The sequence below is a fragment of the Bison bison genome, unplaced genomic scaffold (genome assembly GCF_000754665.1).
Source record: "Bison bison bison isolate TAMUID 2011002044 unplaced genomic scaffold, Bison_UMD1.0 scf7180017864461, whole genome shotgun sequence".
NCBI lineage: Eukaryota > Metazoa > Chordata > Mammalia > Artiodactyla > Bovidae > Bison > Bison bison.
In genome coordinates this window covers 3,911,061-3,937,195 of record NW_011495023.1, presented here as the reverse complement: position 1 = coordinate 3,937,195, position 26,135 = coordinate 3,911,061, and the positions used below count along the sequence as shown (strand labels likewise).

The 26,135-nt window shown below is 40.4% G+C and overlaps 1 protein-coding gene across 3 annotated transcripts in view; it reads right to left on the bottom strand.

Moving 5' to 3' along the window:
• PLXDC2 (plexin domain containing 2) overlaps window positions 1-26,135 on the bottom strand; it is a 425,372-nt gene that overhangs the window by 223,220 nt on the left and 176,017 nt on the right. The gene's annotated exons all lie outside the window — the stretch shown is intronic.

Sequence of the window (26,135 nt, the reverse complement as noted above, 5' to 3'; positions counted from 1 at the left end):
GTTATAAAATATAGGGTTCATAGAAGTCATGATAATTAATCTGGGCTTTAAAACATGAATTGAGAGGGTAATTCTCCGAAGGACTGGTCTGAGCCCAGGGGAATAAGCAAGAAAAAAACTGAGAAGAATACAGAAACTAACTGGAACAACAGGGGAGTAATGTGAAGTGAGTGCAGTTAGATAGGTAGAACTTTGATGGTATAAACCGTTAAACATCAATCTTGAAAGTCTGAACTTGATTCTGCATAAAATGAGAGCCTTGGAAGTTTTAAGTGTAGACTTAGAAGAAACAATCTAGAAAATAGAATGGGCTGGATAAGAGAGAGATCAGAATTATACATTGGTTGGAAGCTATTATAAGAATAAAGAATAAAAAAATGAACGAATTAATTACTTTTTAGAAAAAGAATAAAAGAATCAAGAACAAAATCGTAACAGCTCAACCAGATGACTAAGAGAAAGAACAAAAGGGAAGAGGCTGTTGTGAGAAAGACTGAAGAATCCAACAGACTTGCCGGTATTTATGAGGGAGAAGAGCACTCAGAAATGACCCTGCTGAATTTAGTCAGGATAACTAGGACCGCCTGGACAGCTGAGAGGAACGATGCCAGTTAACACGTCATTATAAATGCTAACAAACAAGTACAGAAAAATAAATATCACTGGTTCCCACACACAGCGCATATACCAATGGTCACAGAATAAGGCCCAAGGAGTAAGCAGATGCGAACCAAGAAGCTCTCCCAAATTCAAGCTGGGCTTCCCAGGCGGCTCAGTGGTAAAGAATCCACCCACCAACGCAGGGGACGTGTTGGGGTTGGGAAGATCCCCCGGAGAAGAAAATGGCAACCCACTCCAGTATTCCTGCCTGGGAAATCCCACGGACAGAGGAGCCTGGTGGGGTACAGTCCATAGGGTCACAAAGAGCCAGACACAACTTAGTGACTAAACAACAACAACTTCAACAACAAACAACCCATATTCAAGTAATAACTGTATTTCTTTCTCTCACAGAGTATTCAAATAAGTGCTCAAGGCAGAGGCGGGAGGAGTACAAGGCCATGAGTTAATGAATGCCCTTGAACTGCAGCAGTAGTTCCCAAACTTGTCTGCACATTCAAATCAACTGGAGATAATCTACAAATTTCACAGCCCGGATCATATTCCAGACCAGTTAAGTCAGAATCAGGGCTGAATGCAGTGTAATCCAATGTACAGACACAACTGGGAAACACTGAATAAGAGCAAATATCACCCTATTAGCTGAAATTCCCAATATGCAACTGAACATGTTCTATATCTATATGATCATACCAAAACCAAGACTTCAGAAATATATAAAAAATTAAACTTTTCTCCAGTGAGTTTACCAGAATTTAAGAATTTCATTTCTTAAAACCTTGAGCTTAGCACTTTCCAAAGCACACACAGCAAGGTTTACATTCCAGAGAACTGTAGGAGTAATAAACAGCCCTTCATCTGTTTTTGAAATGTTGATCCTTAAAGTTCCCAATAAAGATGGCTGAGTCCAGATTTCTATTCCTTAGTGAATATGACATCTGGAGAACTTCTGATTTCTCAGATCTGGAGCTTTCTGAATGTTTCATAGGTTGCATCTGTACACGTCCCAAACAGTATAAATTTGGAATCTTCATATCATGGCTTTGGATGAATTCTTTAGACATACAATTTTATGTATTTTTTCCCTTCAGGTATACTAGCTTTGAAACAAGTGTAATGAATGTGCTGTAACGCTTTGAGAGGTAAGGTGAAGTCGCTCAGTTATGTCTGACTCTTTGCGACCCCACGGACTGTAGCCTACCAGGCTCTTCCATCCATGGGATTTTCCAGGCAAGAGTACTGGAGTAGGTTGCCATTTCCTTCTCCAAAGAATCTTCCCCACCCAGGGATGGAACCCAGGTCTCCTGCATTGTAGGCAGACGCTTTACCATCTGAAACACCAGGGAAGTCTATTGCTTTGAGATATCAACACAATTTTAAAGATCATTAGTCTTCAAGCATGATCATCAGACTTTGCATAAACATGCAGTGCAAAGAATTCAGTTCAGTTCAGTTCAGTTCAGTCGCTCAGTCGTGTCCAACTCTTTGCGACCCCATGAATTGCAGCATGCCAGGCCTCCCTGTCCATCACCAACTCCCAGAGTTCACTCAGACTCACGTCCATCGAGTCAGTTGCGGTAAATTGAATGTGACTATTTGTTGTTCAGTGGCCAAGCTGTGTCTGACTCTTTGCAACCCCATGGATGTAGCCTGCCAGGCTCCTCTATCCATGGGATTTCCCAGGTAAGACTACTGGAGTGGGTTGCCATTTCCTTCTCTAGGGAATCTTCCCCACCCAGGGATCGAGCCTGTGTCTCCTATTTGGCTGGTGGATTCTTTACCACTGAACCACCTGGGAAGCCCTCCTGGATATAGTGGAGACTCTATATAACTTACGATGGCCTAGAGGTTTTTGGTTGCAAAAAACGCCAACAACGGTTTGCAAAACATGCACAGAAATAACAGGCATAATTTTTAAAGCCAAGGAAGAAAAACGAAAAGATTGCCTTGAAAACGGAAAGTGATCATTTCCCCCAGAGTATTTCATGAAGCAATAAAATCATTTGCTGGTCAATCTTTTAAATGAAGGAGTTTTGGAAAGTGGCTACGTGAAAAATAACTTGTTTGCATACTTATCAAAGAATTTAGGATAGAGACAAAAATGAGATCCACAGTAATGAATTCATAATACAGTGGTTCTCAAAGAATAAAATGCGAGAAAATGACAATAACTTAATGAGTTTTTTAAGATACACTTGGTTATTCACCTATCATTACTCTAATATCATGTTCTATTTCTTGTTAATGCTTTCTCTTTCTGAAAAGATAGGTTTTATAGATAACGCATATTTTAAAATGCCATTAGTTTGCAAATGAAAACGTTGAGTCTTTTTTTTTTTTTCACTTTGGTTTTATGATATCCAAGTTCCAGAGGCCACTGCCACAGTGCTTTTTCCCTTCCTCTTCAGAGCAGATTACATCTTTAAAGAACCGAAAATATTGGTCATAAAACTGGTGAGCTAAAGCCTAGAGAATTTCTCATACTCCTCATACTCTGACAAAGTTAACTCACAAGGACTCTAGGAAAGTTACAAGGTTTCTATCTTCAAACTCAGACTCCCCCCTCACCTCTAAAAGCCACAATAAAGAATCTAGCATATGAGAATTTGCATGTGTTTACACTTCCTCTTGGTAGGAAGCTCTAAAGGACTCCCAAGGTCACTCCGGTGCTTAAGAGTGGCTGAAGGGCTTTTGTGCAGGCATAGAGAGTGGCAGTCACCTCCTCAGAGCAGGGATGTGGGGGTGGCGAGAGTATTTACATGGTACTGATCTTCTAATCCTTTTTCCAGGAACCAGCCTCTGAGATCCTCTGGGGATCAAGCTGTTCCTAGTACAAATAATGCACAGGAAGTAAATTATGCCCCAAAGATATGCAGACTCCTTCACTGGGCTTTCAAAGATCTCTGGACTTGGACTTGTATTTCAGGTTCTCTTCCTGAGCCAGTCTCTCCCCACCCACCTTGGAACCATGGTCTTCCTCCAGTTCCTGGAATATAGCCACCTCCTCCCTACTCACTGCCTTCTCAAAATGCCGCTTTTCCCATCTGGAATATTCCATCCCTGTGGCTCCATCATTTAAGTCTCAACAGAAATTTCATCCATCGTATCTCAGAAACCCCTGGCATCCCCAGCAAATGACTCTTGTCTCTTCACCTGCTTTGTTTCTTCATCTTTATGATTCTAGATTTCTTTATTTACTTTTTATTTCCACCCCCACTTAATTGTGGGGCTTCCCTGGTGGCTCAGATGGTAAAGAATATGCCTGCAATGTAGAAGACCAAAGTTCAGTCCTTGGGTCAGGAAGATCCCCTGGAGAAGCAATGGCTACCCACTCCAGTATTCCTGCCTGGAGAATCCCATGGACAGAAGAGCCTGGCGGGTTAGAGTCCTTGCGGTGTAAAGAGCTGGACAAGACTGAACGACTTTCACCATTACCTTACCACTTAACCGTAGCTCCAAGAAGGCCCAGTTCATATATGCTTTATTTATGAGAAAAAACAAAAAACCTAGCAATAAATATTTGTTGAATGACTAAAATAAATGGATGAATGAAACCTAGGAACTTTGCTTTATTTTATTAAAAAAAATGTATTTTGAGTTCCTACATGTCAGTTTCTAAGTAAATGTATAGAGTCTAAACAGATTGCTACTACTTTCCCAATAGTAAGTTGAGGGACAGTTGCTAGTCTGCCCCATAATAGTTTCTTGACAAATTCCTGCTGAGTACAATTGTGAGTTCAGCATTTTAATAACAAATGAAATAAAATGTGGCTAGAGGAGAAAGATCTAAATGGTTGAGGTTCTGTAGGTCAAGTCATGTGAGAAATGAATGGGAAAGAGTCCACTGGATGGCAGAGAGGAACTGGACTTACTTTACCCAAAGGTCAGAAGCACAGTTCATCTGTGATTTTCTGTGGATGAAATATTCAGGCAAGGATAAGAAAACAGTTTAATAAATTAAGATGTCAAAACCAAAATTTTCTCTCTTAAAAAAGGATAAATTCCCATTAGAAGACTTTGAGCAAAGGCTGTTGGAACTATTATGGGTAAAGTTTCATGTATTTGTATAAGAAATGCATTTTATACTATCTCAGATTATTTTGACTATCTTTAAGCATATTTAAACTATATTTAATTTAGCTATATTTAAAACTACTTCCCGAAGTAATTGGTGACTAAATAAATAATTTGCTATTTAGATAAGAAATAAGCTGAGATCAATCTGAATTTTCCAAAAAAAGACCTAGATTATTTTTCATCTTCACCATCTTTCCCTTCCACATTCTATCTCTGACTTGTACTCATTCATTGGGGTCAATGCTCTTAGGACACTCTTTACCTTATATGATGTCTCATTCTAAATAAACAAGGCTATCTAGGGTACCAGAAGAAAAGTATCATTAATTGATATTTAATTTTCTCACCCGGCACTAATGATTATTGAACGATATGTGCAACTCTGAGTGATTCTAGCCACACGCACAAACTTTGAAGGATTTAATTAGATAATTCAGTTTCCAAAACACTGTAACCAAAACTTTCAGACCATTAAGGAAATGCTGTTTACAAATAGGGAGTCCATATGAATAAAGAGAGAAAGTGTGCACAATGGTAAATTGACCTTGCTACTTTTCTTGGAGAGAGAAATTATCATGGGTTCACTGGAAAATACACCATGAGGAAGTGGGGTGGAAAGAAGATACAATAAGAGATTCTATTGTGGGGATCCCTGCAGCCAGTCACAGGACTGAAGAGAGTAGGATTCTCATTAAGAAAACAGTACCACCTAAGTTCAGTGGTCATGTATGGATGTGAGAGTTGGACCACAAAGAAAGCTGAGCACAGAATAATTGATACTTTTGAACTGTAATGCTGGAGAAGACTCTTGAGAGTCCCTTGGACTGCAAGGAAATCAAACCAGTCAATCCTAAAGGAAATCAATCCTGAATATTTACTGGAAAGACTGACATTGAAGCTGAAGCTCCAATACTTTGGCCACCTGATGCGAAGCATGGACTCATTGGAAAAAATCCTGATTCTGGGATAGATTGAAGGCAGGAGGAGAAGGGGATGACAGAGGATGAGATGGTTGGATGGGATCACTGACTCAATGGACATGAGTTTTGAGTAAGCTCCAGGAGTTAGTGATGGACAGGGAAGCCTGGTATGCTGTAGTCCATGGGGGTCACAAAGAGTCAAACATGACTGAACTGACTGGCTGACTAAGTTCAGATTGGAAGGTTACATGTTCTAGTGTCAGAAGCTTCAAAGGACCCTTTTAAGAAAACGTCATGGAGTAAACTGTCTCTTCACACTTGCCAGGTGTCTTTGTTCATTCAAGCTGCCATGACTAAATACCGTAGACTGAATGGCTGTAACAACAGAAAGTTATTCTCACAGTTTTGGAGGCCAGAAGTTTCAGATTAGGGTGCTAATGCCTGCAGATCCTGGTTCAAACCCTCTTCCTGACTTGCACACAGCTGCCTTCTTACCATGTTGTCAGGCTGCCTGATCTTTTCTCAGTGTGTATCTGTGGAGAAAGAGCTATGTCCCTCCTGCTCTTTGCCTGAGACCACTAACTTTATCAGATTAGGACCCCACCCTTAACCTTGTGCTATGCTTAGTCATTCAGTCATGTCCCGCTCTTTGCAACTCCATGGAATGTAGCCCTCCAGGCTCCTCTGTCCATGAGATTCTCCAAGCAAGAATACTGGAGTGGGTAGCCATTCCCTTCTCCAGGGGATATTCCCAACCCAGGGATTGAATCCAGGTCTCCCACATTGCAGGCAGATTCTTTACCAGGTAAGCCACAAAGGAAGCTCATTAGGTTTAACCTTAATCAACTCCTAAATTTAACCTTAATCATTTAACCATTTAACTTTAACCTTACCATTAACCTAATCAACTCCTAAAAGCCCTACCTTCAAATACAGTCAGACTTGTGATGAGGGCTTCAACATCTGACTTGGGAGAAGGATAAGACTCAGGCCAGTGCACCAAGTATCAGTTATCCTGGCGTCAAGGTAAAGAGCTACAATGCAGTGATGAGTGGGGAGGGACTGGCTGACATCAGGGGCAGAAACAGGGGATGTCAGTCCTTATCCTGGCTCTGCCAGTGATCTGAGCTGAACGCAGTTACTCCATCGGACTTCTAAAGCAAGTGTGGCAGGTAAGGTGCCACTTGTATCTGGTGCAACATCTATACAATTGAAAAGAAAAAAAGTCTCTATAAGTGTGCCCCGAGTCAGTTTATTTGAGTTTCAGTCTCATTTTCCTCCATATCTATCTGCAGATTAGAAAGGCTGTGGCTATTTTATACATACACAATACTACTGAATACATGGTGATCATGCAGTTATACAGTTTAATCCATTTGTTATTTATTTAATTTTTTAGAAAGCTAGTTATAGACATCATGAAAAAGTAGTGAAAGTGTTAGTCGCTTCGGTCATGTCCAACTCTTTGCAACCCCATGGACTATAGCCTGCCAGGCTCCTCTGTCCATGGGATTGCAACATTTCTAAAGACCAAAAAATAATCTTAGAAACATTCTTCGACATAACCAGTGAAGGTGAGACCTTTCAAACCATCTTTCACTTCTTGTTTTCAACATCAAGTCATGTTTACAAGGGACACAATAGGAAGCAGTTCATCAGCACTGTACTTACATAAAATAAGGGTGGAAGGAAAGTAGGACAGAAGAGATCTGGGATAGATCTCCAAGAATCAGATTATATTCGACTGAGTTTAACTCAGTATAGAGTATGCTGCCTCTGGGGTACACATAAAGACAACAGGGAGGTTCCTCTCAGAACTTGGCCCTCTGGGATATGACCTAGCAAGTTTATATTAATTATTTTATTATTAATATATCAGTTATTTGTTTGGTATAGAGTAGAAATAGTCTCTGTGTGGATCATTGGGTCATCATATAGTCACTAAGTCGTGTCCAACTCTTGCAACCCCATGGACTGTGGCCTGCCAGGCTCCTCTGTCCATGGGATTCTCCAGGCAAGAATACTGGAGTGGGTTGCCATTTCCTTCTCCAAAGGATCTTCCTGACCCAGGAATCTGGGTCTGAACCCAGGTCTCCTGCATTGCAGGCAGATTCTTTACCAACTGAGCTACAAGGGAAGCCCCGGACCATTTGATAGATGGGCCTACGGACATGTTTTATTTTGCCATCATTGTATTGGTCCAGGTGTGATTAAGAAAAAAAAAAAAGAATGAACGAACAACTTTAGAGTGTTTGGGTATCTTTTGAGAAACTAGAAACTCTGGCAATCTGTGCCCACACTCCCACATGGTTCCACTCTGTTGCAGCTGCCATGGTTCTATCCCCATGCCCCATCGTTCTCCTGTACCCAGGAATGCAGTAAATCATACCACCTGTGATGAAATCTCTGGTTTGGTTTTTTGTTTTTTTAAGTTTTTGGGACTTTTGCCACCATAACCCCAAGGGCTGAAATTTGCCAACCAAATGTAAATCCAGTGATTGTCTTCAAATACAGGACTGCAGAGTTTCAGATCACTCAGAACCCAATCAAGGCAACTGTACTTACATGTCATGACAACAAATCTGGCATGTGCTAGTATAATAATTAGAAAGGGATTTAATGAACTAGATGGAATTGTGTTTGGAGGAAGTCTATGTAAACCAAAAGGGAGTCATCAATCCAAAACAGTGGTTAATACAGCCATTTTAAAAAATGGAGTTTTATTACTTCATGTTAGAAGTAGGCAGATACATAATCCCTCAAGAAAATGGGGGGAGAAATTCCAGATTGATCACATCACAGGGGAACTTGAAAACAGGTCTCTCCTGATTCCTGATAGGAGGTTAACACGTGGATTACTCTATTAAAAGAAGCCTTGCACCACGGATGACTCACCAAGGAGTGAGTGGGTGCACAACCCTGTAAGGGCCCAAAGTTATGCTGAACCTTTCCCTCCCTTTTCTACCCAGATGCCCAATGGCTGCTGCCCACCTGGAAGCATTATAATATTGCTGTTGTCAGGGAAAGGCCAATTAGCACCCAAGGCAGGTGGTCTAAGATTCCCAGCAGTGGTTTCGTGTTTTCCATCATCACTGGCAGGGACAGAAATCAGTAAGGTGCTTCTCTGTTCTCTCTTTGCCTCTCTCTGTCTCCAGGCATGTGTGCTTTTTGCAGCATTTCCTTTCATTTCACTGCAACAGTCAGAGGGGAAGCAGAAGGAAAGGCAGCAAAGGGGATAAGAACAGCCGCAGGAGAGGCAAATCGACTGAAGTAAGAGCAGCAGCGCCAGAGCCAAGGGGACGCCTCTCTTGCAGGTGCACCCTTGTTTTTGCAAAGCATGGTGGCTTCACTGCTCTGCTCCAGAACACTGCGTGGATCCGATGCTGCGGATGCCAGCACTGCTGTCGCCTCTTACTACTACTTTGTATATGTGGACAGCTTTAAATGTAACGCTTCAAAACACAGTTTATAGGGGGTGGGGGAGCAAATTTGTGCAGGTAGCAGGAGCTTCAATCAGTGCAAGTGGATGGGGACTTAGTCCAGCGGAAACAAGCCAGGGTTCCAGGTAGGCACTGAGGAGGCGTCACTGTGCCTGAACATGAGGGAAAGGGGTTTCTACACCACAACCATGAGAAAAACGCTTTCTCGGTAACCACTTATCCTCATTCTTCATCTCTTCTTTTGCAGAAAAAAATTGTATTCAGATCATTTGAGTATGAAAACAAATTTACTGTCATAGGAAGAATCCCAGTAGACAAGCAATGATCACATACCCCACTTCACTACTCATTCAAAGGTGGAAATAGCCAACGACAATGTCAGGCTTTTGTTTGGTCATCTAGTTCTAGCCCTTGGCACATTCTACTTTATTTACAGTCCAAGCCACAAGTGAATCTTGGTTTTCTTGGTCAGAAAGGAAGTTGAGTCTCTCTACCCCTTCTGGGTTTTACGTCTAACCCTCAGTTAAATAACTGCTCTCCATGCCGCCAATAAAATTTACTTCAAATCGATGAATGATTTATGAATGTCAACAAAGGATGCAGCATTGTTTCATCTTTCACGGAGGCTGTAATCTGAGTTAGATTTCCCTAGACTGGGTCTTTTGAAACAATCTGGTCATTTCTTGGCTATATGATTTAGGTGGATATTCACAGAGTTTCTCTTGCCAAACTATGCTTTAACTAAAGAGGCCCTTTCACTTATTCTAGAAGAGAATCTACTATTTTTCATAGGAACTTGCAGGAACAGAGAGACAGGATAATGACTTCAGACTATAGAAGTTGTTAGCGGTAACACGAGCTTCCAATCAAGAGAAAGCCTGGCTGCTTCTTGGTTGAGAGGAAGGGGAAATTTGCCCCCAAGGGAGAAGAGGGGCCACAGAGATTGAAACAGAGCCAGGTGAACCAGGGCTTTGTGTGCATGTGCTGAAAGGGGCACAGTGAAGGAAGACAGGACTGGAGAACCCTGGCTGCCCCACTGTCTTGGGCTCATAGTCACACCTCCCTTCCAGTTTTCATAATTTCTGATTCCCATTATTTCAAAAAGCTCATTATGCTTTGATTTCCTTCACTGTGTCTCATCCTTCCCTCCAGAACTATAATCTAAAGAACATATTCAAAGCTTAAGCCATTCACTGAAGCAAAGGGAACCTTAGCCATGTCTTCCAGGTTGCTGTTTAATTTTTATTGTCTCCGTGAAAAAAAAATATATATATTGGTTTTTGCTCAGAGAAATAAGTGTCTAAGTATAATGGAGAAGGGGCTATCCAGCCACTGTTTATTTTCCCCCACAGAGGTAATTTTTATTTACAATGATTATGAATAATGTAGACACATGTATATGTCTACAGACACACACAAAACATACACACCCAAACATATATAGATAACACATACATTTACAAATGACTAAAAGTTCTTTTTACAGGCTTTGAAAAAAAAATCTGTAGTTTATAGCAACCTTGCCTACACAAAAGGATTTTTAAAACCACTACCTACAATGCCAAATTCTTTGGTTTTTAATTTTGCAACTTCAGCCCAAAGGAAGACCAAGACACTTTGGTACAGAGGCTACTGGGCAGATGGAAGATCACTGGTGGAAAGCACTGCTAGAATGAAAAGGAACAAAGTGAGAAAATTAATGTTTGTCCCAGATTCTGCTTCAGTGCTGTCAACTGGCTTCTAGCTTTGTTTCAGGGACTGTTTCAAAGTTGGAAATCATTTTCTCTTACCAGAGTCTGCATTACCAACTCTTACAAAGTCAACAGAAAATCAGGAAGAACAGTCATTTACCACTTACTCTAATTTGCATTCAGAAGTAATCACCAACTGAAAAAAACAAGTTTCCTTTGAAGATGTTTAAACATTTTTCTTTTGGAAATTAAAATGCAGAGTTATTTTTTCTTTTGTCCTTTGATGCAAATGATTTAAATGCAGAAAATGTCACCATTCTCTTTTTAAGAACGAAGTTAGAAATACACCTTTACAAAGCGAAATTAAAAAAAAAAAATCCTTCAAGTGGCAGTTATGATGGTTCAGCAACTAAACTGCCTGAATAAAGCATATCAAATACATTTGAAATCTGCTCAGACCGTGGCAAACCTATTCGATAAGGCAAAATAACATTTCAACCATCGTGGCAAAAGTGATTTTGATTTCTATTTAAGTTCTTTGTGGAGCAATAAGTAACTGAATTGCAGCTGTTTTCTTTGTAAAGTCTTCTGCCTAAATACAGTCACATTGGCTGGACTATTGGCAGAAGGAAAGAAGGGGGGCTTTTCAATGAACTGATCACTTTATTTCCTTAGGTTTATGGTAGAAAATATTACTTTCCACAGAGTTTCTGAGGAACAGTGACAATATAAAGATTTGTCTAAAATTTTTAACTTTAGAGGATAAATCTCTTATCACCAGGTCAAAACAGTAATGTGAGAACAGTTTCCACTGAATACTTATTTTGGCCTGCACATTTCTGTATTTATTCATAAAGTTGTTTTCTTACTCTTTGAATTACACCTTTCCCATCTGAATATGACATCCTTCTACTCTGGTAAAGATTGATCTCATTCTTTGTAAAAATGAAATAAATACTACTACTACTACTACTAAAGTCGCTTCAGTCGTGTCCGACTCTGTGCGACCCCACAGACGGCAGCCCACCAGGCTCCCCCGTCCCTGGGATTCTCCAGGCAAGAACACTGGAGTGGGTTGCCATTTCCTTCTCCAATGCATGAAAGTGAAAAGTGAAAGTGAAGTCGCTCAGTCGTATCCAACTCTTAGCAACCCCATGGACTGCAGCCTACCAGGCTCCTCTGTCCATGGGATTTTAATAAATAAATAATAAAATAATAAAAGATTAATCTGCTTCTTGTAAAAATAATCTCCTTGCTCAATGGACAGAGAAATTTGACAAGTCATTTTTTGTTCAATAAGAAGGAGAAAAATGATTGTTTATACTTGATTTTTTAAGATAACAGATCATCTATAACACTATTTACAATGAATAAATGAACTGTTTTGAGTTCCTTGGAGATGTTTTTTATTGTTCTCTGTAAACATTTTCAGAAACTAAAATTTTAAATCATCTTTTGCTCTATATTAGTTTTATATGACAGAACTAGTAAAGATTTGCACTCAAATATGAATACTGGGCAAAGCACTATAAATTAAGAAAATTGGAAAATATTATAACCTAAAATGTTCTCGGAAAAAAAAATCTGATGATCATAAATCATAACATTCAACTTTGAGAATTACAAGAATTTATAGAGTAGAATTCATGAAAGCTTAAAAGGTAGGCAGTATTATATTTAACTGGAAAAATCCTATCAGAAGATGAAATATTTTTAGTTTGGCAAATATCTAAAAGACTTCTTTAATAAAAGGTGCTGTGACTAAGAGAAATGTTTAAACAGTAAAAAATTTGCTTGCTAGTTTTTCATTCAAATTCCTTTGGCCACAAGTGGGATCAGCATTGTGAATATAGAATTATATAGCTAGATAAATGATAGATAGAGATATTGTCTAAAAGGTGAATGTTAGTGTTTTCCATAGCTTTGCTTTTTAAGCTAGAGATCATGTAAATATATGAAGTTTACAAAAGAGCAAAGAATTACTTGTAAAATAGAAATAGTTTCAGCAGTATTTAATCTGTTCATTCAATTCAGTGCCATGGATTCCAAACTATTTTTTCAATTTAATAGCTCAGGCTTGAAATACCATCAGAAAATAGCTCAAAACAACCGTTCCCAAGGGCTGCAAAGTTCAATTCTTTTCTCGTTTCTAGACAGATTCAGACATCTATGCATTGCTGGGGCATGAACAGAAAGGTTTTCTTTCGGACACACAAAAAGAAAATTAAGGCATTCTCTGTTCATTCCAAATGTTAAGCACCCCTTCTTAAAAAGACCTTTGGATATTTGATGCCTTCCTGAATACAGTAGAGAGTGACATGTTGGAAAATTTCTTTATGACAAATGCAAAAAACAAAGAATATAAATATGCGTATGCATGCTTTTTTATAGAGAGACTTTATCTACATTATACTTCTCTGGTGGCTCAGATGGTAAAGAATCTGCCTGCAATGCAGGAGACCCTGGTTTGACTCCTAGGTTGGGAAGATCCCCTGGAGAAGGGAACGGCTACCTACTTCAGTTTTCTTGCCTGGAGAATTTCATGGACAGAGGATCCTGGTGGGCTACATGGGGTTGCAAAGAGTCAGACACAACTAAGCAACTAACACACTTTCATTTTATCTACCTTAAAACTGCTTCAGAAATATACAAGGTGAGATAAAAGTTCCCTGAACACTTGGAAAAATATATTATACATCATTGTTTAAGAATAAAACTATACTTTATCATACTGTAAGTTTAAAGCAGAAAATTTTAAATACTTCCTATATAAGCAATGGCCCACTTATGTGGAAACCTAATAACATCTCGATCTAAGTCATAATATTTGGCAAAGACACATGAGACGTCTTTGACAAAGGTCCATAGAAACTTCTGGGTGCCATACAAAATGCCAGATCATCGTTGCTTATCAGAGGCCTTGTCCTTATTTTTTCAAAGCATTGGTACTAAACTGCAGAGTTTAGTAACTAACATTAATTTGTTAGATAAAATAAATGGCAAAGACTTGGTATGATTTAGTGAGCTCAGTTGGTATTAGTATTTCTAAAATTAAATAAGTTAATTTTACTTAATAACATCATAGGGGCTGGCAGATTCACTATGCCACAAATCTTCAGATGATTAAGTAGTGGCCTCAATACTCTTCCCGATGTAGTAATAAAAATCATGTTATTGGCATACCTTTATCAATCCAGACTTATTGAGCCTTTGAGCTACAATTAAGGGCTTCCCTGGTAGCTCAGCTGATAAAGAATCCACCTGCAATGCAGGAGACTCCGGTTTGATTCCTGGGTTGGGAAGACCTGCTAGAGAAGGGATAGGCTACCCATTCCAGTATTCTTGGGCTTATCTTGTGACTCAGACAGTAAAGAATCTGCCTGAAATGTGAGAGACCTGGGTTCTATCCCTGGTTTGGGAAGATACCCTGGAGATGGGAATGGCTACTCACTCCAGAATTCTTGCCTGAAGAACTCCATGGACAGAGGAGCCTGGCAGGCTACAATCGATGGGGTCACAAAGAGTCAGACATGATTGGGTGATTTTCACTGAGCTACGATTACTTATATTATCCTGCTTCTGAAAGAGTCACATAAAAGACTAATCCTTAAGGCATAATCCATTAATACAGAATAGGCTGTCCAGTGACTGACCCCCAAAGCTGTCTCTTTGTTGCCCAGAAACTAGATAGCGGAGAAGATGAGCTATGTACCCAGCAAGGAGAAGGACTAAGCCTGAACCCAACTCTGCATGGAACCTGGCAAGACCAGCCCAAGGTACTGGCACTTCTTAATCCACTGGTGGGTCAGTCTGGGCTGCTTGGCGCTTGATCCTAAAGTGTGTCTTTCCCCTGTACAATGCTCCTTTTCAATTTGTCCAATAAAGAGGAAAAGCAAACAGGACACAGCCCTCCTGAGCCACTGTCCACTGGCAGACACCCCTCCATCAGATGCCAGGAGAACAGAGGACTCTACTGGCTTTTCTGCTACCAACTTCTAGTCCCTCCTTAGTGATCACTTGTTCCTTTACCCTAGCCCCTTCCTCAACATACAAAGACTGGACACATTCTGGACTATCAAACAATTAATCATTTCTTCAGCATGATTTTAAAAAAATCAGTTGGATAAATGATATAGACTAATAACATTGAGCTGTACTATAATCTTGATAATAATAATAATTTTTATGAAAGCATATTTTAAACATCCTGTTGGAAGTTAGCCTAAGGAAAGACAAAAAAGAAGACTGCAAGATGACAAGACAGAAATTCAACTGGTTAACCTGGTGTTTCCTGTATTAGAAGTTCCCTATCACGATCCTATTAATGTGAAGAAAGGTAGACGATATGATACAGCCCTCATGAATGGCTAGGAAACTGAGGTTGGAGAAACTCAAGAGCAAGATTCTATTAATCTCAGGTTCCTGGTGAGGGGAGGTTAAATACGATATTTCTTTTCATGTATGGAGAATGTAAGAATATTATTCCAAAATAAAATTCTTGTTCTAAAAGTAAATCATATGACTATAACACACTTAATTTTCAGTTCAGTTCAGTCATGTCTGACTCTATAACTCCATGGACTGCAGCATGTCAGGCCTCCCTGTCCATCACCAACTCCCAGAGTTTACTCAAACTCATGTCCATTGAGTCAGTGATGCCACCAACCATCTCATCCTCTGTCGTCCCCTTCTCCTCCCACTTTCAATCTTTTCCAGCATCAGGGTCTTTTCAGATAAGTCAGTTCTTTGCATCAGGTGGCCAAAGTATTGGTGAAGATTCAGCTGAAATTTTACAACCTGTATATATCTCTCTGAAGACTATTTACATGCTCTTACTGTAAGCAAACTCAATTAACTAACAGTGAAGCATCATAGAGATAATTCCGTTATTCTTTATGGAAATCTTTAAAGGACAGTTATGGATCTTTTTCCATTTTTGTTTCAATAAAGAGCTGACATGTCAAGCTCAGAATAATCTATAATTGAGCAAGATATATGACACTCTATTTTAATCCTCATTATCTTTTTAGAGGGTGAGCAATAATTGCAGATAAGTTCTGCCTGATTTACTATTTTCAGTGGATTTTCTTCCTTGAAAACTGAAAGTCATCATCATCAAGATTCTAAAAGAAAATGAATGGGATTAAATCATAAGTTTGAAACTGTGTGTTTTTGCCAATTTCCCCCAAAAAAGGAAGTGAAACAGATTTTGTTGTCAGTTCACATAACCTTTGGCAATACAGAGTTGAAGACATGAGTTCAATTCCCAAACCATATGAGATAGGTGCTGTCAAGGTTGTAGCTGGCCACCCTGCCAGGGAAGGAATGACCAGGATCTGTAATTGCCCTCAAAATCAAGCAAACACCAGAAGTTTGGGTATAAACTTGATCATAGTGGTTAATATATGTTATTGATTAGAAATCTAAATATTCCTGAAATTCATATGCTCATTAGCAGCATTCCTCTAACTACTATTTCACTTTACTTCACAGTAATTCTCATCTAAATTTAATCATCTTTCCACTCCTTAGATTTGTGTTTTCAGATCCACTTCTCCCTCAGCCCCCCATAGTAATATTTTTGGACCACCAATACAGTCTCGCCTTTCCCTATTTAAAACCTTTCAGTAGCTTCCAAGTACCTTCCTGATAAATCCCAAACACCTTAGCATAGTGATATGAACTGAACAGTTGTGTCTCTCCAAAATTCACATGTTGATACCTAACCCCTAATGCCATGGTATTAGGAGGGGCCTTTAGGAGGTGATTAGGTCACGAGGGTGAAGCCTTCATCAGTGGGATTAGTGCCCTTATATAAGAGATCCCTGAAGAGCCTTCTAGCGCCTTTAGCCATGGGAAGACACAGCAGAAAGAGAGCCCCCCACTATGAACCAGAAAGTGGAGTCTCATCAGACACCAAATCCGCCAGCTCCTTGATTTTGGACTTCCAGCCTGCACTGTGAGAAACAGAAGTCTGTTGTTTAAGTCACCCAGTCTGTGGTATTTCTGTTGTAGCAACCTGAACAGACTAAGACACACAGTATATAAGGAAGTTTGGAATCCTGTCCCTGCTTATCTGTGCAAAACTCTCTGGCTAGAAATACCTTGATACCTGGCTTCCTTCTAACTCTCTCTCCGTGACTGGGTTCAGATGCTAACTTGTCTCTACACTAATCCTGGCTCTCTACAGAATAAGGGTCTTCCTCTGGGTACCGATTAATTTATGCAGTATTTCTGCTCCTTTTTAATCAGAGGCCCTCACCAAACTTTCTTTCTCATATTTTGTGGAAGCTGATCTGACATCCCCATGCATTTAGGAAATTTCAGTTCACTCTTGAGTCAGAGAAGTGTGCTTCTTCAGGATTTATCTTAGTATTCCCTTTGCACAGCTTTCTGATTCTGCAACCACAGAGAGATACCTCCACAAGTTTAAGATTCCCCTGAGATGGAAATGCTTCATTAAAAAATCTACACCAGCTTTTCACATTCATAATAAGTATAGTAAGAGAAATTTCCAGTATCAGGTGAGACTTTTCTTTCTTTTGAAAAATGTCACAAATCTGTATTATAATCACATCCTTCTCATCTATAAGGACTGTCTTCCATGAGTTCCCTAAGCAGAACAGTGGCCTGAGGCAGAATCAGCATAGTAGTATTTTGCAAATTTCCATTATTTCTGTGAAATGGGATGCTGTGTCTTATTACTTCTACTGATATTTCTATTTAGAACTGTTATTGTCAGATCTCTGAAATTAAGAAAGCATATCTAGGCTTGAGACACACAAGCAGTAGAATTTCATTATCTAAGAATATTCTGATGCATTCTCTATCCTGTAAACATACCAAGGAGATTATGCCCACATGAGACATTATGAAATTTGCCTTTGCTTTGTAAAATGCCATTAAAGCAACCACACTCTCTTTTAGATCAAGGATTTGCCAGTGACTTCTTTCTTGGCAAACAGAGTACCTACTTATGAACTACAATAAAATATTCGAATGCATACAATAACCTGTGTGCAGCAATTAGCAACTGCTAGCTTTTTCAAGAAATACAGAATTTGTGACAATATGATACAGATACAATTGACAATGTGCCACAGCAGATGATCAAAAAAAAGAGCTTTTATATACGCATTTGGGGAAAAACAGTTGATCTCTAGTTTGTTTTTTTTTTAAGATTTATTTATTTATGTATTTGACTATGCCTGGTCTCAGTTGCAGCACCCAGAATCTTATGGCATGTGAACTCTTACATGTGGCATATGGGATCTAGTTCCCTGATAGGGATGGAACCCAGGTCCCTGGAATTAGGAGCTTGGTGTCTTAGCCATTGAATTACTGGGGAAGTCTTTGATCTCTAGTTTTTAGCTACAACTACAGCACATTCTTGGGGCTTCCCATGTGGCTTAGTGGTAAAAAAAAAAATCTGCCTGCAAAGCAGGAGATGTGGGTTTTATCCTGGGTAGGGAAGAAGATCCCCTGGAGAAGGAAATGGCAACCCACTCCTGTATTCTTGCCTGGTAAATCCCATGGACAGAGAAGCCTGGAAGGCTACAGTCCATGGGGTTGCAAAGAGTCAGACATGACTTAGTGACTCAACAGCAATATAGGGCATATTTGCTAACCATTCTCCAGGATACTTTCCTTAAAGATAAGCTTTAATGTAAACAGAGGTGACACAATTGCTAGATGTGCCTGCAATTTTTATTTGGTATAAGCATGGGAAATCCATGAGCGATGTTGGTAGTCAGTGCAGTTTAATCTAGGATTTTTCAGAAACGTACATCCTCAAACCTAACAGCTAAATCTGCTCTGAGCTCTAACTCCTTGCAAGGCCAAGTGTGGCCTATGGTTTGGCCATATGTGCATCACCAGAGAGGTGCTGGTCAAGTTCACAGTGTCTCAGTCAGTCTGGATCATGGAGTTACACTTATATGATCCATAAATCCTATTTTTAATCTTCCCTTCTTCAAGTCATCCAGATAATACGGAATCAAAGCCAAAAACAAAATCACACTTGACAAGCCTTTTCAGAAATATATTCACTGGCCCAAGAGAAGGAATATGAAGTTCCAAACACTTCATGTGAAAGAAGTGGTGAACATGTGTACACCCATGGCGGATGCATGTTGAGGTATGGCAAAACCGATACAATATTGTAAAGTAAAAAAAAAGAAAAAAGAAAAATAATAAAAATAACAAATAATAATAATTAAAAAAATAAAAAAATAATAAAAAGGAAAAAGTGGTAAGAACCACGTATTTGCTTCCTTGCATTAGAAAGGAATTTGTGACTGATTTCTGTAAAGTGAGGAACTGTAAGTTACCAACAGTATTCCACAGGAAGAAACCCAAGAACCATAGCTCTATAAAGACTGGCCATTCTCACCAAACACTGCGTAAGCCTCCTCTTTCTTACAAGGCCCCCTCAATGCTGTAAGGGTTCCGCCCCAGAAAACAGAAGGGCAGTCAGCAGGGAGGAGAAGGTCCATGTGTTGCTCATCCATGCATGTGTCCCTGGGGGCATGGAATTCACTGAAGACTGCTCAAACAAGGCCGAATCATGAATGGAATTCAGTCTTACCTGAAATTCCTTGAAGCCCTTATGTTTCCAAAGTAATTACAAAAAGCACGCTAGTGACTGCTTTAAATATCCACTAATCCGAAGGAAGTATGCTGCTTTCGATCTGCCCAATTGGATCCCTTCTGTTCAAGTGGTCATACGTCCACATGGTCACACGTCCACATGAACAGAGAAGATACAAGAAGAAAGTTCTCGTGTCAATTAACATCCAGATCAACAGGGGCACTTGTCAACTACTGAGTCCCCACTTATTCACCAGGAAATACAAATAGTTTCAAAACATCTTTATATCTTCATGAAAAGAATGTAAAAAAAAAGAAGACGATGACAACAACAACGAACCTTCCATTGGAAGCATTCTTTAACTGGGATACTAAGGTTTATAATCCCTCCATTATCTGTTCTCAGGCAGAGCCAGAAAAAATACTGTCACAATTTAAGAGAATAACAGCCTTTGTTTATTTCAGAATGAGCCTGTGCCAAAAGAGTAAATATACTACTGTCTTTTGTTTTCTGTCTTTGTTCAGTGAAACTGGGATATAAAGTCTAGACGGTGGCAGAAGTTGGGGAGAACAGGCACATGAATGCCATTCTGGGTGGTTTAAATCTCACTGGGATACATATTATTTTAACAGCCGCTGCTACAGTCAGGCTCTTACGCAAAATAATTCTGATTCCTGACATCGACTTTGGAAGCTTCTAAAAAGAAAAAGCATACAGAGTCTCTCATGCTCATTGCTTGTATTACGCAACATAAATCAAAATGCTTATTCCTAAAAGATAAGAAAGATCTTGTCACAATGCCCAGGGCAGAGCAGTTACTGTCTAACCATTTGGTTCCTTTCTTTCTTATTCCCATTTAACACAACCAGACAAAAGTATTCCGCCCCCAGCCCCCAAAGAGATGCAACAGTGTTCATAAATACTATTTCAAGGGCCAGGATAAATAAACTTTGCTGAGAAGTTTCAGATGTAGGCTTTTGCTTCCAGAACTAGTGGCGGTGCCAAGGAGTGACTTACGGAGCTTTAGATTCCCAATAATCTCAATCTATCCCCAGAACCCCACAAAAACCAACTTAAAATAAAAGCAGTCCTCTTGTTATGAAATCTAGCTTCAAGAAAATTCCCCTTCCACACAGATTGAAACCCCAGGGTTACTCTATCGATATTCAGGTGCTGCCACTATCCAAAAAAATTACCCCTCGTGTTAGAGGAAGTCAAGTAATAAGGCTGTCTTGAGAGCTGGGCAGCCCTGGCTTGAAAGCCAGCCCTTTATTCATTAATGAGAGAGCTTAAGAAAAACACTAAACCTAAAAATCTGCAAGTCCCCTCATGTAAATCACTGAGATTAGCCAGTGAACCTGGGGACGCAAGTCCTGTCTGGTTGATGAGAGGACCAGGTGAGATGATTCCACAGGGCATCTGGCAGGTCTCAGCAACAAAAGAGTACTCAGCGAATAGCTCCCTCCATCACCCTTCCTCCTTTCTACTGGTTCAGAATCTCTGACATTATGTGGTCTCCCTCTATTTTTATTTTATTTTTTAACTTTACAATATTGTATTGGTTTTGCCATATATCAACATGAATCCACCACAGGTATACACGTGTTCCCCATCCTGAACTCTCCTCCCTCCTCCCTCCCCGTACCATCCCCTCTGGGCCGTCCCAATGCACCAGCCCCAAGCATCCAGTATTGTGCATCAAACCTGGACTGGTGACTTGTTTCATATATGATATTATATATGTTTCAATACCATTCTCCAAAATCATCCCACCCTCTCCCTCTCCCACAGAGTCCAAAAGATCACAACAGACAACACAGAAATGCAAAGGATCATAACAGACTACTATCAGCAATTATATGCCAATAAAATGGACAATGTGGAAGAAATGGACAAATTCTTAGAAAAGTACAACTTTCCAAAACTGGACCAGGAAGAAATAGAAAATCTTAACAGACCCATCACAAGCACTGAAATTGAAAGTGTAATCAGAAATCTTCCAGCAAACAAAAGCCCAGGTCCAGACGGCTTCACAGCTGAATTCTACCAAAAATTTAGAGAAGAGCTAACAACACCTATCCTACTCAAACTCTTCCAGAAAATTGCAGAGGAAGGTAAACTCCCAAACTCATTCTATGAGGCCACCATCAGGAATCCCTCTATTACGGTAGAAAAAGAGAAAAAGTGGCTGAATAACAAAATCATGACTATACTAATGACTAGGACTAATTTTGAGAAGTCTTCATATATCTCTGAGCAAAAGGACTTTTCTATTTGATAAATGATAAGAAAAAGTCAGCATCCTGCACAGAGACCACAGAGTTCTAGGAGTCCGTGTTCTCCCCTTTTAATCTCTACAGGTTACTAGCTTAGTTCTAGGCAGAGAGTAAACAGCTCTGCTTCTGTTCCGCTCGCCTTGCTTTCTGCTGCACCCTGGCCAAAGAGCAGGTCAGAGAACTGCGTTGCCCACTCTGAGTTGCTATAACTACATTGTTGACAAAATAGCAGACACCCTGCAGGAGGCAGAATGGCCTCTTGGAAGCACTATATGACTTCTGCTACTGGCACATCCTCTGTTGCCTGTTAAGGGGCTGACTTGGGGCATCCAGAGATCCCCCAAAGTCACACACTAGCTAAGCGGATGGAGAACGGCTTTAAAAATCGCTGGGACTCTCACATCCATAGAATCCCAATGGCCTATGCTTCAGATTTGAAGATTGCTCTTACCCTGAGGGAACAAAACAAAGCCTTGATACTATCTGCAGAACTATGTCGCATCTGCTTCATGAAGTTGAGTTCTCTTCCTAAATAATGAGTATTTCAGGGCACCAAAAAGAATGCTGCCTGGTTCTTTAAAACATAAGCGTATTACCTAGACGATGGTAGGAACTAAAACTTCAGATGGAGAGAATATACAAATGGACAATGTCCACACCATGGATAAAAACAGAAGTCTGACCTCAACTTCTAGAGCAACTAATTCAGGAGCCAAAATTCAATCCTGGAAGCAACTGTACCAGAATGGGCAGGACTTTATTGACAACTGATGGTTTTTCTTTTTTTTGTCGTTACTCTGCCCAACTCTGGACCAACCATGGAAAGCCAAACATCCCCCAGACCAATCCCACAAGATACTTGGCTTCTGACTAGCACACCTCTGGCTTCTCCATGTCAACCACCTCCAGGCAGAGCATACCTGAAAGCTTCTTTTTTTTTTTTAAACTGAGAAGCCTTCCTACTCTCCTTCCTTCTTTGAGTTTCTTCTGAAGGCCAGTGATGAAGGCTCACTCCCTTGCTGTAACAAACTGAACAAACAGCTCAGTTCTCATTCCAGCGGTTTTCGCTTATTTCCATACGATTCATTTGTTTCTTGTTGTTATATCTAGTGTACTAACAAGATCATACTTTACCATCTACAATGCAAAGGACCGTGGGAACCTAGATGCTTTTGAACTGTGGTGCTGAAGAAGACTCTTGAGAGTCCCTTGGACTGCAAGGAGATCAAACCAGTCAATCCTAAAGGAAATCAACCCTGAATATTCATTGGAAGGACTGATGCTGAGGTTGAAGTTCCAATACTTTGGCCACCTGATGTGAAGAGTCGACTCACTGGAAAAGATCCTGATACTGGGAAAGACTGAGGGCAGGAGGGGACGAGGGCAGTAAGATGAGATGGTTGGATGGCATCATGGACTCAGTGGACATGAGTTTGAGCAGGTTCAGGGAGACGGTGAAGGATAAGGTGTGCTGCAGTCCATGGGGTCACAAAGAGTCAGACATGACTTAGCAACTGAACGACAACAACAATGGGAACCCAAGCAATGCAACACCACCCTTGAGGCCTCTGGGCAATCCAAAAATCTGCCTGGAATGTGCCTTCAGCAGCGTTCCATACTCACCAAGCCCACCTGCAACCATCCTTTTCTTTCCACTTCATGGCTCCAATTATCATAGAGAATTACATGTAATAACAGAGTAACCAAAAAAGATGTCCTTTTCATTATAGGGGACTAGAATGCAAAGATAGGAAGTCACATTTGCCTGGAGTAACAGGCAAATTTGGCCTTGGAATACAGAATGAAGCAGAGAAAAGGCTAACAGAGTTCTGCCAAGAGAACACACTGGTCATAGCAAACACCCTCTTCCAACAACATAGGAGAAGACTCTACACATGGACATCACCAGATGGTCAACACCAAAATCAGATTGATTATATCCTTTGCAGCCAAAGATGGAGAAGCTCTATACAGTCAGCAAAAACAAGACTGGGAGCGGACTGTGGCTCAGATCATGAACTCCTTATTGCCAAATTCAGACTTAAATTGAAGAAAGTGGGGAAAACCACTAGACCATTGAGGTATGACCTATATCAAATCCCTCATGACTTACAGTGGAAGTGAAAAATATATTTAAGGGACTAGATCTGATAGACAGAGTGCCTGATGAACTATGGACAGAGTTTCGTGACATTGTACAAGGAGACAGGGAGCAAGACCATCCCCAAGAAAAAGAAATGCAAAAAAAGCAAAATGGCTGTCTGAGGAGGCCTTACAAATAGCTGTGAAAAGAAGAGAAGCAAAAAGCAAAGGAGAAAAGGAAAGATATACCCATTTGAATGCAGAGTTCCAAAGAATAGCAAGGAGAGATAAGAAAGCCTTCCTCAGAGATCAATGCAAAGAAATAGAGGGAAAAAAATAGAATGGGAAAGACTAGAGATCTCTTTAAGAAAACTGGGAATACCAAGGGAACATTTCATGCAAAGATGGGCTCAATAAAGGACAGAAATGGTATGGACCTAACAGAACTAGAAGATATTAAGAAGAGGTGGCAAGAATACATAGAAGAACTGTATAAAAAAGATCTTCACGACCCAGATAATCATGAAGATGTGATCATTCACACTCACCTAGAGCTGGACATCCTGGAATGTGAAGTCAGGTGGGCCTTAGGAAGCATCATTATGAACAAAGCTAGTGGAGGTGATGGAATTCCAGTTGAGCTATTTCAAATTCTAAAAGATGATGCTGTGAAAGTACTGCACTCAATATGCCAGTAAATTTGGAAAACTCAGCAGTGGCCACAGGACTGGAAAAGTCAGTTTTCATTCCAGTCCCAAAGAAAGATAATGCCAAAGAATGCTCAAACTACCGCACAACTGCACTCATCTCACATGCTAGTAAAGTAATGCTCAGAATTCTCCAAGCCAGGCTTCAACAATATGTGAACCGTGAACTTCCAGACGTTCAAGTGGGTTTTAGAAAAGGCAGAGGAACCAGAGATCAAATTGCCAACATCTGTTGGATCATCGAAGAAGCAAGACAGTTCTAGAAAAACATCTATTTCTGCTTTATTGACTATGCCCAAGCCTTTGACTGTGTGGATCATAATAAACTGTGGAAAATTCTGAAAGACTACCTGACCTGCCTCTTGAGAAACCTATTTGCAGGTCAGGAAGCAACAGTTAGAACTGGACATGGAACAACAGACTGGTTCCAAATAGGAAAAGGAGTACACCAAGATGTATATAGTCATCCTGCTTATTTAATTTATATGCAGAGTACGTCATGAGAAACGCTGGGCTGGATGAAGCACAAGCTGTAATCAAGACAGCAGAGAGAAATATCAATAACCTCAGATACTCATTTGACACCACCCTTATGGAAGAAAGTGAAGAACTAAAGAGCTTCTTGATGAAAGTGAAAGAAGAGAGTGAAAAAGTTGGCTTAACGCTCAACATTCAGAAAACTAAGATCATGGCATCTGGTCCCATCACTTCATAGGAAATAGATGGGTAAACAGTGGAAACAGCAGCTGACTTTATTTTTCTGGGCTCCAAAATCACTGCGGATGGTGATTGCAGCCATGAAATTAACAGACACTTGCTCCTTGGAAGCAAAGTTATGACCAACCTAGATAGCTTATTAAAAAGCAGAGACATCACTTTGCCAACAAAGGTCTGTCTAGTCAAGGCTACAGTGTTTCCAATAGCCATGTATGGATGTGAGAGTTGGACTATAAAGAAAGCTGAGCACCGAAGAATTAATGAACTGTGGTGTTGGAGAAGACTCTTGAGAGTCCCCTGGACTGCAAGGAGATCCAACCAGTCCATCCTAAGGGAGATCAGTCCTGGGTATTCATTGGAGGCACTGATATTGAAGCTGAAACTACAATACTTTGGCCACCTGTTGTGGAGAGCTGACTCATTTGAAAGGACCCTGATGCTGGGAAAGATTGAGGGCAGGAGGAGAAGCGGACGACAGAGGATGAGATGGTTGGATGGCATTACCGACACAATGGACATGGGTTTGGGTGGACTCCGGGAGTTGGTGATGGACAGGGAGGGCTGGCATACTGCAGTTCATGGGGTCGCAAAGAGTCAGACATGACTGAGCAACTGAACTGAACTGAACAGAGTAACCAACCATCCTAGCTTGCCCAGAACTTCCCCATTTTAAGCACTGAAAGTCCTACATCCCTGGAACCCCCTCAGTCCCAGGTAAACTGGTATAGCTGGTTGGTTACCATATGAGACTCCATGCCTGTCATCCTGACAGTCAGCCTTTGAATGTGTAATTCATTCTGCCAGCAATCTTCTTTTACTATTAACAGATTATCAGCCTGCTGAGCTCCTCTCAATCAGTTGAGCCTGAGCTTAAATGCCCACTCCTAAGCCTCTTCGCCAGCAGTCCATCCCCCAGTTGCTAGCAGGTGATACCCCTCCTCCACACCACACTGGCCTGTACATACTTCTGTGCATATCACGTGGCTATGGCAGCTAGACTTTCTGACCCTCTGA